Source organism: Sylvia atricapilla, chromosome 2, assembly GCF_009819655.1.
Source record: "Sylvia atricapilla isolate bSylAtr1 chromosome 2, bSylAtr1.pri, whole genome shotgun sequence".
Lineage (NCBI taxonomy): Eukaryota > Metazoa > Chordata > Aves > Passeriformes > Sylviidae > Sylvia > Sylvia atricapilla.
Window position 1 is genome coordinate 63360453 of NC_089141.1, and position 13057 is coordinate 63373509.

At 34.1% G+C, this 13057-nt stretch overlaps 1 long non-coding RNA gene across 1 annotated transcript in view; it reads left to right on the forward strand.

The window, feature by feature from the left end:
* Positions 1-2065: 2065 nt before the first annotated feature.
* The window catches only part of LOC136357802 (uncharacterized), a 281008-nt gene continuing 270016 nt past the window's right edge, over positions 2066-13057 (forward strand). Inside the window, exon 1 of the long non-coding RNA XR_010742957.1 lies at positions 2066-2142. This is a non-coding gene — a long non-coding RNA (uncharacterized lncRNA). The remainder of the gene's footprint in view (positions 2143-13057) is intronic.

Here is a 13057-nt window from a genome sequence, read left to right on the forward strand (position 1 = left end):
GTTCTCTTGAGCCTGATGGGAACAATTTGCTTTTGAAAGGGAATTAAATTATGCTACCAATACACTGTTGCATTCTGGGAATTTTTGGGGGTTACAAATGCATGTGGCCCTTCTTAGCTTAACTCTGTGGAGAAATTTCCAGAACAGTCTGTGCAGACTTGAATGTTCTGCAGAATGTGCTAAAATAATAAAGCACATGCTGTATGCTTTGTTCCATATAATTTTGCTAAGCAGACTTAGAGTTAGTCCTCTTTCCTTTAGATTCCTGCCACTCTAGATGAACCAAAACTGTTCAGAAATACTAATGTTTCCCTTGCTCAAAATAGACCAAATTGGTGATAATTATAGCAACAAATTTGGCTGAGTGAAAAAAAAAAAAATTTGAAGAGTTAGATTACTTAATCTATTTATAGAACAATTAAATATGAACTTTCTCTCTGTCCAACCATCTGGCTTATGAGAAACAGTCCGTGTTTTGTGAGAGCAAATATTACTTTGTGAAACCAGATGTGATTATAATGTTGGTAAATTGACATATTCTTGATGCAATGAAGTATGAAATTCTACTTTTTCTCTGTAATGACTTTACAGTTACTGTTTGTTTTATCAGGTAGATTTCTGGAAAATGGAACTAATATGTAGCCTAACAAGCATTGGAGATGATTTGAAAGGGTGGTAGGAGATATCTGACCAACAGTCAGATGTGGAAGAACAGGAGAAAGACTTCTGCATTTTGTCAGTAGGAAAACAAACATGTTTTAGGAAAACAAACATATTTTGCTTTGCTATATGTTGAAATCTTCATTTTGCATTTTCATTTTGGAAGTGTTTCCCACCACTCAGTGTTACATTTTCTTTCTCCTATACATTCACAAGTATGTGAGGCACAAGCATCTAAAACTGAGTTGCTGTAGAACTTGCGAAGAGCATGAATTAGTCTCCTCAGAAAATGTGCTCATGATTTTGGGTAGATAACTCCTAAATCATCCATGGTATGTCATTGTTCATTGTAAATCTAATGGACTAGTAACTAACAGCCCACTCTTTTTAGGATGTTCTTGATAAAATCCAATTTAAAATAAAAAAGGATTAAGTACTATCATTTTCAAATTGCATGAATAATGACATTGTTAGCGTATTAATGGACTTTGAATCAAATTGTGTAAATGTGTGACAATAAATTGCCTGGAACCCAGCCTCCTTGTCTTCTTTGCCAACTGTCCCAGCCTTCACACTTTTTGTCACTAGGCTGATGACGTTTTACTCCTCGACTTGGAATTGTCTGACTAATCTTTGCATACTGCTGGCTGCTGATGCAGCTGCAGATTTTCAGACCGTCTGTGTAAGAATATTCTGCAGCATATCAATCAGATAACTCTGTTGAAATAATAAAGCTACTAGAGAGCATCCAAAGTAGGGATACAAAGATAGTAAGGGCTTTGTAAGAGAAGCCCTCGGAAAAGTGCCTGAGGTCACTTGGTGTATTCAGCCTGGAGAAGAGAAGACTGAGGGAAGACCTCATGTAGTCTACAACTGCCACATGAGGGGAAGAAGGGGGGCAGACACTGAGGTCTTCTCTCTGATTGCCAGTGACAGGACCTGAGGGAATAGCCTGAAGTTGTGTCAGGGGAGGTTTAGGTTAGTTATCACAAAAAAGTTCTTCACCCAGAGGCTGTTTGGGCACTGAAAGAGGCTCCTCAGGGACATGATCACAGTATCACGTCTGACAGAGTTCAAGAAGCATTTGGGCAATGTTCTCATGCACATGGTGTGACTCTTGGGGATGGTGCTGTGCAGGGCCAGAAGTTGGACTTGATCCATATGTCCATATAAATGTATAACTGATAAGTTTGCACGAGAAAAGTACACACATGTACACAAATACTGTGCTCATCTTATGCATCTAAGACATGTCATAAACAGCATCTCAAGAGTATTTTCTTTGGTGGCTAAGTAAGAAGAGTTTGAACAAAAGGGTGATTCCTGAAGAGTAAGAGAAACAGAATTATACCTTCCTGCTTTCTTATTAATTCACCCCTCCATCCTTCCTTAGCTTTCTCGGAAGTTGGTTTTTTTTTTTTTTTTTTTTTTTTTTTTTTTTTTTTTTTTTTTTTTTTTTTTTTTTTTTTTTTTTTTTTTTTTGTGGGGATCTTCAATATCAGTGTGCAGTCTTTATTCTATGGTCTTTTTCTCCTGTTTTATCTGATACAAAATTTCCATCTATTCTCAGGAGAAAGGTGAATCAAATCCTCTTATATCATATGAAGGGCAGCACAAGGTGATTTTAAATGGGTACAAAGTTAAAGGAAAACTAATGTTAATGGCTTACACCAGTGTCCATATGTTTTAGAAGGTTTCAGAAATGCTAAACTGATATATTTTTATTACCTTTTTATAATTATTATTTTCTTTTTTTAAACAGTGGGGTATATGTAACATTATTTTTGTTGTTGTTACTGTTCTTGTTATTACCACAGTTCTTAATTTTTTTTAGGCAGCTATGATCAGCCTTAATGATAATTTAATTCTAAGTCATGTCACATTGGGGTAGATAGAAAAAATCAGAGAAGTAAACTTATGGTACTGCTACAAATTGGCTTTGTTTTAATTTCATACTAACTTGTTATATTCAGTCAGACATTGTATGCCTTAAATTATAAATCATGATGATAGAATCAAACATTCTATCATTCTATTTTATGATTTTACATCCTTATACAGCTAGAGCACATCTTGTAGACTCCTGGATTGTCTTTTCCAAGTTAATTTCATAATAAAAGCAATCTAACACATGCTCCAAACACTATGCAAGCACATTATTAGGGGAAGGCTGTGAGACTTATTTCAGAGTAGTAGTTGTCATCCAAACTAAAGAATTAGCATGAAGTTAATTATCCTAATCATCCTAAAGGAAAGCATCCTAGCTTTTACTCGCAGAAAGACAGTTAATTTCTTTTTTCAATGTATCTTTTTAACTAACTGATGTAGATTTCAGTCCCCGATTTTACAACACGACAGTTTAGAAGTATCAAGGGTTTAATAGAATCAAGAAGACAATGCTTATCTGATGATTCAGATTTTCCTAAGAGCTGTTTAGCAACAATCAAAAGAAACTATTTTTGGCTTGGAAATGAAACAGGTAACAGGTGGTGATTTGTTGGTGAATTAAGCACTGGTGACCTCATAAGCAATCTAAAGATCTTATTAATTGAGTTTCATTTTTTGTTTCACCTTCTTCATAACAGTATTCAAAAAAATAATTTCATTAAATTAAAACTCAAAGGATGTAAGACTATTCCAAATTGAGCTAGTGATAGGTTCACTGGTTTTAAAGGTCTATGGAGGTGTGAGGTTTTATTTTTTGTATGTGCAAGTAATCAAACAGGACTTCATATTGTTTCTAACTCAGAATTAAAAGCATTATTGAAAAGCTAAACACTTACTCCATGAACTGGAGAAGAGCTAATAATTTAAACTCCATAGATGTCATTTTGCCTTCAGGTGATAAAAATCAGGATATTCTGTTATTATAACCATATCTTATACAAGGTACTTACAGTTAGAAAAAAAGAGTTCACATCTCAAAATTGCACAATGAAATTGAAAATACAATGAGAGAAAACTCATGGGATTTCCCACCATTCTGGTGAAATGTATTCTTTGTTCCCAGTCTCACGCTAATATATTAATAAAACTTTGAAACAAGATGCACAAAGGGAGGAAATATTTTTAGAGGTGCTAGAGATGTTTAATAGGTTTTCATAACCAACACCACATGAAACCGGTAGAAAAAGTTCCCAGATTGTGAAACATGTCCACTGCAAAAATATTACAGCTTGGTTTCAAATTTTTGAAAGAGAACTCTGAAACGGAAAGAGACTCTCTGAAGACATCACCTCTCTTAAGGAATTGTCTGAATTTTTATATGTAAAATATAGAAACTGCAATTTTTTTCTGAATTGAAAAATAATAACCTTGCAATTTGTTTCTAGATAATTTAAGGGGTGGAAAGGAGGACCCTCCTCCCCACTCACCCTCCAAATATTTGAATTTAAAATTTATTCATACTTTTATCTTTGACATCCTTCAATACTCTGGAAATGGGTTTGGAGCTCTATAGACAAGTGTTCTGTGTCTTTCATTGATGGAGTTCTTGCTATATTAGGGTCATCACGTAACTTCTCTTATTCATGCAGTTTGCAGTCTTCAGTTGAGACATATTTTGGCTTTTCATCCTTAAATTTCTTGAATATATGCCTGCATGTTTTATACTAGAGATCTCTAGTTATGTTTAGATCAGCTTGGTATCCTTCTAAAAATCTTACTTCATTGAGACACACCGACATAATTTTAGGGAAATATTTAAATCATTCAGTTGAGTACGTGGTCTGTATTTGGGGATGAAATCCATTCATTATTTTCTCTGGTAAAAATCTTTTATTCAGTTATTTTTTGTGAAACAGAACTGAACAGGCAGTGAAGCCTGCCAGAAGCTAGTCATGAAATTTGAAACTCTAAATGGGGCAGCTTCAGCTGAGACTGTCTAGCCTATCTAGAGGCCTAGAGCTTGGTGTTTGACTACATATTGACATGCTGTGGAGGATTCAGAATCTTTGTTCCACAACTGCTGGTTAAATAATGTCAAGAACAGACCACTGTATAAAAGTTACTGGTGGTGACAGTGCCAACAGGCGTACCCTGTAAAGTGATTGTGACTGCTCTGTGTCTTGCTGAACTCAGGGCTGTCACTGCACATTAGAAATGCTCTGAACACAGGAGAGAGAGGTTCCCCTGTGTGCCTTGGCAATGTTGTGTGTTGCCTCTGCATGGCTCTGATTTTTAAGCAAGAGCTGAATTTCTAGCAATTCAGTTTGGTGTACTAACACAAACACCGAAGTTCAGGTGTTTTGAGATCTATGCTCTTCAAAAAGGAACTACTTCAATTTAAAATTCCCTTGAGGTCAGCCTGAACTTGTGAGCAGGTTGACTGAGTCATTTTTTTGAATTCAAGAACATTAATAATGTCTAAATTCCATGTTATGGAAATTTTTGACAGCTTAAAACTATCCATTCATGCATTTATGATTTGTTTCCCATTTTGTGACATGGGCCACCCTAGGAATAGAGTATATTACTTTCTTACAGTTTCCTGAGATTTTATACTTAAATGTGTCTAAAATGGTTTTGATATAAATAGAAGGTCTTTACAAATTTTGACATGGCAACTATAGACAGACCTAAAATAAAATAGTAATGATAAGTTAAATACTTCTGACCCAAGAAAACCAGTATTTTAATTTATGTACATATATGAGCAATTATGATATTCCATATTTCTTCCTTATATTATTATTATTACTATTATATTACTATTAATAACAATATAATAGTATCTTATTATAGGTATTCTTTATTTTTATTGCACATTGTCACTCCCTCTTGCAGACTAAAGGAAATTTTCACCACAGATACAGGCAGTTCTCTATTAGTTGACTTCAGTGATGGGGAATGCTCCTGGATGTATTTGATTTACTCATCCAGGAAATATTTACATTTATCCGCTATCTTTCTGTTTTGGGCCACTCAAATGTTTAGTCCTTTTTCACAGTCCCTCTGATGGCAAGGAGGAAGTTTATCCTTTTTATTTTGCCATAGAATTCTCACATATATTTAACAAGAATGGATAGCAACTAGAACAGATAATAGCTGTCAAAACTCTCTTAAAATTATATTCCTTCTTAGTATCTACTTTTAAACCATTTTACTATTTCTCTATTCATTTTTTATTAATAGACCACACTGAAGGAAGTCTTCAGTCTGAAATTCTTCCAAATTTTGGTCTTCATGTTAAAGTCAATCCATAAAACTTTTTGTAAGCCACAAAGTCCCTTTGCTGTGTTCTGTGAAATTTCAGTGGGAAGGTGGAAGGCTAAAGTGCTACACAAGTGGTAATACAAAACTCGCTTGAAACAGTAATGATCATTACTTTAGAGCTTTCTGCCATTACTTGGACTTTGTTGCCCCAATATTTCTGAGCTGATGTAATATAAAATGTTGTAAATAATGGATGTGCTTGAATATGGGTAGAGCTTAAATCAGCAGGAAGTGCAAAGAACAGAAGGATCAACACTATGGCACAAAAGTCTAATTTTTGAAATGAAAAAATAAAAAGTGAGAAGAAAGGGTTGGTCTATTTCTTTTGTTAAAGAAAATGCAAAAAAGAAGATTAAAACTTTTCACAGTAGCATGTTTTACATGGATATATGCAGTACAACTCGTAACCTCAAACAATACATTTTCACGTAGTTGTCAATGAAGATTAAGGACGCTTATATTCAAGTGTAGAATTTTTTCCTGATATTCTATGGGGCATCCAACACATTTTAGATCTCTGTATTATACAAGTCTTTGTTGATATCCTATTTTCAGATAAGACTGATAGTAATTTGATGTATAAGGTAACACACATCATACATTTTCAAACATGTTGACTAATTTCTTTTATTAACCTTTTATGTCATTCAGTTTCTGAGATATTTATAACTTGTTTCTCAATTATATGTGCTTTTGATATATAATGAGATTTATATTTTAGCAGAATGCTCAAGGTCACATCTAGTGGTGGCAAATTCAGGTGCCAATTTCACAGCCCACTACTCAGATCACCAGACCACACTCCTAATATTTTTGTTAGACAAATGGCAACAAAGTTTATTAGATGGTAACAGAGTGCTACAATGTTCAATTTATTTTGGTATGGATTTCCTGTTATAATGACAAGATTACCCAGCAAAGCCATATTCCAATTTTTAGAATTAAATAAATATTACAGCAACTACAGTGAAAAGGTTTTCACTTTAATAACAAAATTATGTTTACATTTCATAGATAAAATTTGCATACATATTCTTTCACACTGGTAAGACCATCATTTATTGCTGCTTAATGTTTTGAGATTTTTCTCTGTATCCAGTTTGTTCTGTTGAAATTGTGGCTTAAAAACTAAGTTTTCTTTGAACCTGAACATTCTTTTTCGTTGTCTAAATACCTTATTTGAATTCTGAATGACAGACAGCAATTTATTTTGTAGTTAGATATAACTTTTTACATTAGAAGAAAAGACATTCATTGTTTATAACTTCTTTGGAAATATTTCAATAAACACGTTCATGCTTAATGCAGAAAAAATTAGGGTATCCCATTATGTTAATTTGTGGTCTGAAGACTCCAGACTGAAGGTGACTACATTACATTGCTTCTGAAAATTTCATAGAAAAATTTAATCTGTTGGTGAATGGATTCATTAAATCTGGAGATTAAATTAACTGTTGTTAAATAAAATAAAATTGGAAAAGACTATGTATTATATAATAAATCATTTTATGTCTTCAAATGCAAATGTACTTAAATACTTAATAAACACCTGGAACATGTAAGTTTGTAATTCATGCTAGCAAATCACACAATTCTCCTTTAATTTCACTGGTTTTTGAGATGATTTTCTTTATAAAGCAGTAAATATTTTATGGCTATCTATAATAATTTCTACTGATGATGATAATCAATGACTAAGAGCTAAAGATATCAGTAAAATCAGAGTCAGCAAAGTCATTATGTCACACTGCCAGGATGGTGGCAATGGAACAGCCTGCCCAGGAAAGTGATTGTGCCACCGCCCCTGGAGAGAGGTGTTTAGAAGATGTGCAGATGTGGTGCGTAGGGACATGGTTTAAGGGTAGACTTGGCAGTGCTAAGTTGACTGCTGGACTTGATGATGGCAAAGATCTTTTCCAACCTACATGATTCTACTATTCTAGGACACACATTCTACAAGAAATGCCATCTTGTTGTGTCTGAAGCCAACCACAGTCTTCTCCTTCCATTGTTAATCTCTCCATGGAATTTTGTGGTTGTTTTTTGTTTTGGTTTGTTTTTTTTGTTTTTTGGGTTTTTTGGGTGGGGTTTTTTTGTTTGTTTTGTTTTGTTTTTGTTTTTGTTTTGTTTTGTTTTGCTTTCTACTGATACAGAAATGCTTTTCTATATGGTGATTACAGAATCATAGAATGTCTTGGGTTGAAAGAAACCTTCAAAAATCATCTTGAGCAACCTCACTTATATAGAACACCTTCTAGTCAACCAGGTTACTCAAAGCCCCACCCAACCTGGACTTAAGCGCTGCTGGGGATGGGCCACCCACTGCTCCTCTGAGCAACCAGTTCCTGCACCTCACCACCTCCTTAGCTCTAAACCTACCTTAAACAATGTTTAAATCATTGTTTCCTCTTGTCACTACAGACCTTGGTACAAAAATATGTCTCCTTCTCTCTTATAACTGCCTTTATATATTGAAAGGCTGCAATAAGGTCTCCCTAAAGCCTTCTCTTCTCCAGATTGCGCAGCCCCATTTCTCTTAGCCTGTCTTCACAGGAGTCATTTTCAATCCCTTCTACCAACAAGTCCATGCTTTGGGCTGGGGCCCTGGATATGGATGTAGTACTCCCTTTTGGCTTTTATCAGAGCAGAGTATGGGGGCAGATTCACCTCTTTTATGCACCCCACAACACAGCTGGTCTCTTGGGCTGAAAGAAAACATTGCTAGTTCCTGTCCAACCTTTTAACCACCAGCCTCCACCCTGTATGGATGCTGGGGATTGCCCCAGCCCGCATCCAGGACTTTGCACTTGGCTTGCTGAACTTCATGAGATTCACGTGTGCCTACTCTTGAAGCCTGTCAAGATCCCTTTTGTACTTGTTTTGGCTGTCGTAAGGTTAATTTTCTTCACACTCACTGGTGTGGGGCTGTGTATTTGTTTTAGGCTGGAAACAATGTTGATAATATAGAGATGGTTTTGTTATTGCTGAGAAGTGCTCAGTCAGGACCTTTTCTGTCTCTCACCCCAATCCATCAGCGAGGAAGATGGGACTGCACAAGAAGATGTGAGGGCACACAGCTGGGACAGCTGTCCCTAAGGGACATCCCATAGCATATGATACAGTGCTCAGCATATAAAGCTGGGGGAAGAAGAAGGAAGAGGTTAATGATGTTTGACTTTCCAAATCAGTGTTATGCAGGATGGAGCCCTGCTTTCCCAGAGATGGCTGAACACCTGCCTGCCCATAGGAAGTGGTGAATTAATTCCTTATTATGCTTTTTTGGCATGTATTGCTTTTGCTTTGCCTTTTAAGCTGCATTTATCTCAGCCCATGAGTGTTCTCAGTTTTACTCTTCTGATCCTCCCCTCCAGTGTGTGGGCTGGAGGGCTGTGCTGGGCTTAATCACCTGCTGCTCTTAAAATGACAACAATTTGGGGGAAGGGGGGGCACCCTATCCATCACATGTGTTCAGCCATACCATACACCTTGGTTATCCACAAATTAGCTGAGAGAATATGAAATCCCACTGTTTATGTAACTAATAAAGATATTGAACAGTACTGGTTTTAGTGTGGAACTTTGATACACACCACTTATTACTGATGTCCACTGGGATAAAGAGCTGTTGGCTTCAACTCATCGGATATGGTCTTCCACACACAAAATGAAATGATCAAAAGTAGAATGAAATTGAGTCTGTGGATTGTGGTGGAAGCTGTACATGCTTATTCCAGAAAGCAGTAACACATATAAAAAGATTCATCTTCAAATTAAATAATTCCAATCTTCTACTCTGGCACATATCTGAGGGAGCACAAAAAAATAATTTGAAGTTCAAATAAAGTATTGTCAAGAATGTCTATAAAAGTAAAAAGGATTATATTACATACACCTAGAAATATTTATAATATAACTCTATATCATCTTCTTTCTCTCTGTCCCCTTTGGTCCATCTATTATTTAATGCTATTACTTTTTGCTTCAACAGTGGAATTGCATGTTTCTTTCATTAATTTTTGTGGATCAGTTATGGTAGACTTTCTGATTTAAAATATTTTATTCATGAGAGGTCTTTTTCTCTTCCAATGAAACAAATACCTGTTCATATAAGCTAGTAGACAACCTGTTTGATTTTCAGCATTGGGGGATTTTTAGCTTTTTTATTATTGTATGCTCATAAGGACAGCTTTTTTTGTTTTTTCACTTTCTCAATTTTGTCAACATCCTTGAAAAATCCTGTTGATTTTATAATGTATCCATGGTGTAGATGACACACTGCTGTATTCTGTGAGGAGAGCATAAGAAGGATTAATATCATCCTGAGCTCAAGGTTAATACAGTCTTGCATCAAAAACTGGATAGGATGACATATCAGCTTTTCAACAAGCACTTATCACCAAATATAGACAACATAGTATTTCCATAAATATTTGAAGCAAAATAGTACCCATTTGGGTCCATGAATTTACAATTTTTTTTTCACTCTAATAACATGTACCCTTTAAGTAATGGGTCTTTTCATTTATCATAAAATATCTCTTTATAATCATATTTCAGATCTGACAAGGTAATCATCTTGCTAAATCACCCAAATATTTGCCTTTAGTTAATATTTATATATACATAAACTAATACTAAAACTAATAGTTTTAACTATTTCTCACATTAGATGTGGATATTGGCCCTCCTACCAGTCACATCTAGAGATGGCTTCTATTATTTAAACCCCTATCATGAAGAAATGGCTGCATTGCTTAGCACTTAGGGAGGAATACTTTTGAGATTGTCAAAATTATTTCTTCATCTCAAGACCTTTTCACCTTCATCTAGGTTTATACTCATGAAATAATGGGTTGTAGAAAAAAGCCATTAAAACAACACAATTCTCATCAGCACTCTTTGAATAATACCAAGGAGGTTTCAGTACAATGAAAGGAAGTTTCAATTTTAGCACTTATTTATCTATGCTTGCTAGTTGACCCAAATTGCTTGTATTCTTGCAAGCTGTAGTACATTCCCATAAAATTTGCATTTTTAGGGAACAGACATGTTCTTTCTCCCAAATGAGTATCTATATTCAGTTTTGCTCAATTTAAAGCCACTGAACTAGTTGGATTTGAAAATTGTTTCAGCAGAAACAGATTGTTTCTTTTAAAAAATATAATTACCTGAGGAGTAGGCCAACATAAGATCCTCATAAAATCCAATTATCACAGAAAAATGAGCCTTAACTAGTACGTATCTAGAAATTCAGCATTAAGGAGATTTCTACCCAATATGGAAAACTTCAAGTATTATCTGTGTATGAAAATTACTTTTTTTATGAAATTCTATTGTTGAGTTCAGTTTTTCAGATGTCTTTTTTACATTTATCTTAAGAATTGCCTGATTAGGAAAACTAATTCTTTTTATTGGATTCTTTTTTCATTTATTTCTATGTTTCATATCAAAAAAGAGGAATAACATGCAGAATGCATTACATTACATTAAAAAATATCAGCAAGATAAGCTTAAAATTTAATTGTGATGCCTTATTTCAATGAAGAAAATTAGTTTGACAACCATTAATATTCAATAGAAATGACTGACACATTAACAACTCCAAACAATGTCCCTAAGATTATGCAAGTTTAAAAAAATGCTGGGATGATATATTAATCAGGGTAAGCACTTAAAAAAGGTGACTAAATTTGCTGATGTCTGCATTCTAACTTAAGCTGAGAAAGTTTTTTTTTCTAATTTATTCATTGAATTTCACCTCTCTGTGTTCTTGAATTCTCTGCAGGTAAATTAGAACACTCTCAAATGTATTAATCATTTTATAGTGTCCAGAAAATATTGTTTTTGAATTATTTTTGTTTGTAAAGAAATTAAAAGTATTATGCAAAAAAATTTCAAAATTCAAATCAGCCTGGTCACTTTAGTTGACATGTGAATCAAAAACTTAAATCAGAGTTTCAAATGCTTATGTTTCCTTCTATCTGTCTGAAATTGCCTAGGCCAAATTTAAGTGCTTAATTTTGCATAAATAATAACCTATGCGATTTTCATTAAGGAGTTCAAGATAAGTGAATATATTAAACTATTTCCAAATTATGTTTTCTACATTATAATAAAATTGTAAGTAAATTTAAAATATTACATTGTTATATTCCTAAGGGCATGTGAAAACAATTAACTACACTGTATCTATCAAAAGAAAACTAAATATCAAATTAGTCAATCTAAAACTTTTTCCCTATAATTGACCTCTTACTTGATTTAAATTAAACTCACAGAACTATATTTCATATCTAGTATGTTCCAGGAAATATAAATTTGGATATGACTTTCCTCTTGGGCATTTTTGTCTATGTGAGCAAGTCAGATTAACTAGCTGAAATTAAATGTTACTAAAGATTTGTCTGTCTTTAGTTTCTCTTTTCAGCTACTATCAGTCTATAATTTAACTTATTTAAACATGTTCTCATTCATTCAAAATTTGTGGGTAATGAAAGATGAATTCAGAATTAAAACTGTTGAATTGTCTATAGATTTGTGTTAGAATTCTTCCCATTACACTTGTCAAGACTATCTGTTTATTAGACTCAGTTTGTCTACATATTTATGGCACTACTGTTTGCTGTTCCCTGTGAGGAAAAAAAAAAAAAAAAAAAAAAGCATTGTATACTCTGAGTTGTGCAATGCATTTGGTGTTTTCAAATTCTATTAAATGACTGTTGAAACTTCATTTTTTAAGGATGTTCTATGCAAAACTTTCCCAACATTTCTTATTAATTTGAAAAAAATTAATTAGCAATGAAAATTAAAATGAAAAATAAAATCCAAATTATTTTGAAATTTGATTGAAGGGTATACATGTTGAGGTTTGGCTGGTTATCTAAGAAATTTCCTTTCACTTGAGTACCAGTCCATAAATATCAAACACATACACACAGAAACAAGATTTTACAAAAGGCTGTTCCATAGATTTTTTTCTAAATGGCCCTTGAAATTTCAGAAATATGCTTTATACATTTTAACTGCTGTTCAAGTCTGTTTTGCCCATGAGAATAATTAGCTAATAAATGCTCTACCTTTATCTTGACCTTGAGCTGTCTCAGCCTATTTTCTTCCCCAGAATGTTGAGGAGAAATAAGAGTGGTTGTGTGGGTGTCTGGGTGTTAGCCAAGACTAATCCACC